Below are 6,005 nucleotides of genomic sequence, written 5' to 3'. Positions count from 1 at the left end.
CCTTCTATAATTACGGAGCCTACGTTTACATGTTCCATTATCGCCATCAAAACCTCATGTGACACACGATCGAATGCTTTTTCCAAGTCAATCTGGAGCATTGCAATTTTTCCATTCGTTGCGTCACAGCATTCTAGTACACTTCGAGCGGTGTGAATGTTTGTTGTTATCGATCTTCCTTTTATTCCACACGTTTGGTGTGAACCAACTATTTCTCTTATTACTCCTTGAAGCCGTCGTGCCAAAATCTTCATTAGTACTTTGTAGTCTACGTTTGTTAAGCTGATTGGCCTATAGGATGTAACCGAACGCAATTTGACATTATCTTCGGTCTTGGGTGTTAACACCGTGTGAGACCTCACAAAGGAGGGTGGTAGTTTTTTTCCTTCATAGGCCTCGTTGAAGACATTGTGTAGCACTGGCGCAACTTCATCTCTAAAGGTCTTATAGAAAGCTGCACTAATTCCGTCGGGTCCAGGTGTTTTTCCAGGGCTCAATTCGTCTATCGCTTTCACTATTTCTGTTACGGTGATCGGCATCTCAAGAAATTCCTTTGTCTCCTCATTTAGCTTCGGCAAAAGCACTAAGAACTCCTCCATAAATTTTGTCACTTTCACTGGGCTGTGCGCGAACAAGTTTGAATAATACTCAAAAAACGCTTGTTCAATATCCGTTTGGTCCTTCATAATCTTTCCATCTTTTTCGATTGCGCTGATAGTGTTCTTTCGTGCATAACGTTTTTCCATGCCCAACGCCTTCTTTGTCGGAAATTCCCCTACAGCGAACTTTTCTGCTCGTGCTCTGATAAGAGCTCCGTGATAACGCTCTTGATCAAGGACTCCCATTCTTTCCTTCAATTCACGTATATCGTTTTTGAATTCGCCCGGTGACTTACTTTCTTCTCTGATGAGCGTTTGAAAGTTTCTGCGCAGGATCGCCTCCTCATGTCTGGAAGTGCCTTTACAGCACAGGCTTTTTCTATGGCTATCATTTTAAACTATTCTTTAAAACCCTCCCATTCTGCTGCGTAGTTGCTTGAAACTCTTCTAACTTGTTTAAAAGGCCTCGTACGAATTTTGTAAACCCTTCGTCGTCTAGGAGTCGACAGTTCAACTTCCATAGTTCCCAGGAAAACTTTGGTCGCCTATGCGTGCTTCCCAAAACAAAAGAAACTAAGCAGTGGTCACTGAACGATACCGGAACTACTTGATATTCATGGCAAACTGGCACTTGTTCTAATGATATGTAAACTCTGTCTAACCGAGCGTGGCTGATTCCTTGGAAATGAGTGTACTGAACAGTTCCCACGTGACCGATGCATTCCGCTACGTCATAAAGACTTGCCTCGCTGACGATGTCGTTCAATACCAACGTGCAAGCATCTCTGTACGGGGTCACTCCGGTCTTATCTTTTGCTGAACAGACACAATTGAAATCTCCTAGTAAAATAACATTACGTTCGCACATACAGTAGCCACGGACAAATTCAAAGAAGATTTTGCGGTCCACTGCAGACTTCGGCGCGTACAGACAAATAACACGCCAGTGTGTCGAATAGTATGTGAAATCACAAATCACAAGCTTACCCCTTAGACATGTGACGACAGACTCTACAGTTATACCGATTGAATCCTTTAAGAACAAACAACAACCTCCGGAAGTTCCTACTGCATGACTTACACAAACGCAGTACCGCGATGTAAAGGGTCTTAACATGCTCTGATTGCGCTCGTCGCTCTCCACCTTTGTCTCTTGTATTGCAACTATGTCTAGCTCTTGGTCAATAAACAGGCGATTCAGCTGATACTGCTTACGCCTATCACTTAGACCTCGAACATTCAACGTGCCTACACGCAATGTCTTTTCAAAGACTGGTGTGGTCATTTGCGTGTTCGCACAAAGAGCATCATGCTTCAATAACAAACAGTTACTGGGGCGGCGGGCTGCCTTGAGACAAGGACGATGACCGCCTTGGAGACCCCCCGCGACTTTTCTTGTTCTTGACGTCGTCCCCCTCTTGTTGCGAGCCCTTCCGAGGCTGCTCACCTGGTCCAGCCACAGCCGCATCTGCCCCTTCGTGTCTTCGCTTAATCATCGCCGAGTTGAAGTCCATGGCGTTGCCGTGTTTCTCGCCCTCGGAGGTTTTTGTTGTATCAGATCCAGGCACAGTCCTGTCTTCGCTACTTTGCGTCGTCAAAGAAGTCTGCTCAGCCTCCGACTTTCCTTGCCGTTCCTCATCCGTGGTATTCGGTGCCTCAGTAGGTGCTTGACTGTTGCTACCGTGTGCACCTTCACTGTTCGCACCCCCAGCCACGCTTGCAGCTTCCTCGGCTTCGACCTCGTCCATCAGTTCCTCGTTGACGCCGCCACCATCGTTGTGCACTGCCACAGCCCGGGCATACCTGCGGGTGCAGTCCGCGCTTTCGTGCCCGAAACCACGACACTCTGAGCACCAAGGCGCCCTACACTCACGACGTATGTGCCCAATGCGTCGGCAACGTAGGCAAACGGGCGCACGCTTCGGAACCACTACCAGGACCGTGCCCCCGTAAAATCGAAGCTGGTGCAGCAGGCTCTCCAGCGTTAGGTCCTGGCGGAGAGTTAAGACGACGGACAGCGTTGTAGACTCGACGCCCACGAGTCCGTCCACCTTCCACATCTCACGAACGACACTCTTTACCTCGCCGTACGGTTCGAAAGCGCGGCGGACAGTGTCGACGGGCACGTCAAAGGTCACCCAATGCAGCTTCACCCTGACCTCTCTCCGATATGGGTCAATCGCTAAGCAGCGACGCCCCTTCACCTGGATTTCAGCGGCTTGCAGCAGCTTCTCCTTGGCCTCTGGTGTTTTCAACTTGAGGAGCCACACGTGACCCATCTGATAGGCTCCGAGACCCGCCAACTCCGACAATACTCCAGCCTGTTGTAACGGTCGTACGAAATCTTCGGCCCGGTATGGACGTCCGCCGGGGTCGCAGTGCAACACCACGCTGTTCTTCACCATTTCTCCTGTTGGCAAATGTGGCAGGATGGTCCGGTATTCTTCGGTCGTAGTTCCCTTAGTACCGGCCGAAGCCTCAACAGTTCCCCGGCCTGTGGCCGGTAAGTTTTCCTTGGAGAACATTGAAAAGCGTCCGTTTGGAACGGCGTCTTCTTCTTTCTCCCTATGCTATGCCATCGCTTAGGAGACTGCATTTGACCATTAGTTTTATACGAGTTTAGCGGAGTGTGTATAGCCATTTCCGTCCGAAGTGCACTCCGGAGTGCGTATAGCTTTACTCTCTATAAAAAGCTCAAATTCCGAGGTGGCAATCTTGGATGGCTATGAAACGGTTCACAAGCCGAGGTCGCCATCTTGCATGGCTGTGAAACGGTTCACAAATCCTTAAAATGAATGTAATTCATGACATAAAAAATCAGGAAAAGTGTGTACCCGTCCTTTGTTTTTTCCCCCTTTTGAAATTTGCGTTTTTCGGGCAAAAGGGACATTCGTTTACAAACTGGACCACATGCACCGGAAGCATGTTTCAAAGAAACGCCCTCGATGTCTGAACCTTTCGGGACGACCGTATACACTTTAATTCACAAAACCTATGCGACTCCGTTGAAGCTAGCGAGCAAGCATGCATGCTACGACAGACAGCCCTGGCTTGCACGGATGATCGCGAGCTGCAGACATATCTGAGCTACGCTCGCGGATGCTTTTTGCCTGCACTCTTCATGAAACAATAATAATGAGGTGCGACACAGCGGTAAGGCCAATAGCCTATGCCAGATAGAAAGGTATAAACTTTCTAGCCCAAACCTCTCGGACCGAGTCAGGAGCATTTTAGTATTGCAGCGCGAGATTCCGACAATGAGCGTATCGCTCTAAAGAATGCTTCGGCTGCATATGCAGTTAAATCTTGCGGGCTTCTAACTCCGATTCCATCAGACCCTGTTCCCGGATGAATATGACACTGCAATACTTCGCTCTCGGCAAAAGGGCTTATTCACTCACTCATTGCCTGGGGGGTTTCGGGATCGGGGGACGGTCATCATCGAGGCCGGGGGTAAGTCCGCTGCCACTGCAGCTTCTCCTAGTCCCAGCGGTGGTCATTCACACCGCGTCATGGGGACGTCGTCGTCCAGGGTCGCTGTCCGGTCCGTTTGTCGAGTCCGCCACTCGACGTAGTGCCCGCACTCCCCGCGCCAGCGTCCACCGCCGTCCGAGCTCGCCTCCGTGACTCGTTGATCCCCAAGTCGGCAGCAAAAGAGAGACCTTTCCTTTGACTCCGCTCCCCTTTTTATATCCTCGCCCCAGCACCGATCACGTGCCCACCACGACCCGTCCACGTGTCCAAGCTACGCAGCAAGCCGTCATCAGAAGGGATAATCACCTTACTGAGAGGCTGCTGTACCGTGGTACCGGCTTCAAGCACCAGTACAAAGGGAACAGTACCTGGATCGTGCGAACTGCAGACCTCATTGGACAGCCTTTTTACAAGGCCATGTCCGTAACATCTGGGCAAGTATACCAGATGTTACCGCTTCACTGCTCGGAGGCGACCACCCAACAGGAGCGACAAGCGCGTAACGGCGGTCCGCACCGAAACCCGCACGGGCTCGACAACCGCGACAAGCGCATCGACGCATGTTCGAGTTCTCCCCCGGCCAATCCCCGACACCGCATAACTAAAAAGTCTTCCAGCTGATGTCAAGGCCGGCCGGGATCGAGCAATGAAAGTACGCCGTCAACGCGTCTCGCGACTCTTCGATGTTCTCGATATGAGCAAAGTGCCCTCATACTAATGCAGTAGGTTACGCACAAAGCTCGCCCCCAACCAAGTCAACACGCCGCAAAACTGAAAAGTTTTCCTGCGACTGTAAAGACAGGCAGGGTTCGAACAATGTAAGTATTCCACACGCGAACCTTTCAACTTCCGCGTGACGAGCGCGATACCGAAATGCGAAATAATCTAACCGGCCGGTCTTGGAAATGGACGAGCTAATAAACTATATTTGCTCTTCATAAACAGTTTCCGCAGGTCGAAGTGTCTAGCGCATTTACCGCCGCATTCCAACACCCGCTACCCATTCATGCGAAGGCTGCAGTTTGTACAGCGACGGGCTGACCCAACGCACAACAGTTATGGGCCGCCGACGGCCATGCCGCTGCCATAATTTCTAGGCTTCCCGGGCACATAACCGCCGACGTGAACCGTACGTTTTTCCGGGTCAACCACGCATCTGTACAGGATAAAGCTATGAACAACTCGTCACATCATCGCAAGACCGCCCCTCGCCTCGTGCAGGTTTTCAGCTCTTTCCCCACCTAGCTGTTTTTTCTCCCCTAAATTTATAATTTACCTCTAATCCAGACCTCTGCACGAGTTATCACCCCCTCCCTCGCGTCCCAACGCGAACCCAAACACGGCTGAGAACCGGTACAATATCGATGGTTGAGCCGCGAGGCTCAACCATCGATATGGCGGTGTGAGGATCCGGAATCAACTGTGCGCACAATTAAACGGAATCAACCTCACGACTCCACAACCAGATACGCACGGGTCATGCCCATCGCGTCAGACTGAACTCCACGGAGCATTACACAAAGCCACTGATAAGTGAACACGGAAACTCGGTGGTTTTCTGGATTCTGATATCTGCGCACCAGACATCGCGTATCCGGCACGATTTATGGGGCTTAGCCCCTAAATGTAGCCTCTGACCACAAGGTACTCGTTCAAAGCGATCTTGGTCGGAACCTCAAGAGCGCATCCCTACCTTGAGATGCTCTCAATTACCGAACCTAAAAACCGCGCTGACAGCTCAAGGAAGGCCAACTGGGAGCTAGCATGCGGTCAAAAGGAGACGCTCCCATACAAAAATGGTCAATGGACGTCTATGGAAAATCCTATGGTGAGCTATCCCCTTCTATGGCCCTCTATGGTCAGCCATAAGAAACCATAAAACACGTTATAGCCAACTATAGAAAAATGTATGTCTTCAAAGCTATAGAATCT

The sequence above is a fragment of the Ixodes scapularis genome, unplaced genomic scaffold, assembly GCF_016920785.2.
Source record: "Ixodes scapularis isolate PalLabHiFi unplaced genomic scaffold, ASM1692078v2 PGA_scaffold1__304_contigs__length_218370807, whole genome shotgun sequence".
Lineage (NCBI taxonomy): Eukaryota > Metazoa > Arthropoda > Arachnida > Ixodida > Ixodidae > Ixodes > Ixodes scapularis.
The sequence above is the reverse complement of the archived record's forward strand: the minus strand, read 5'-3'. Positions refer to the sequence as shown.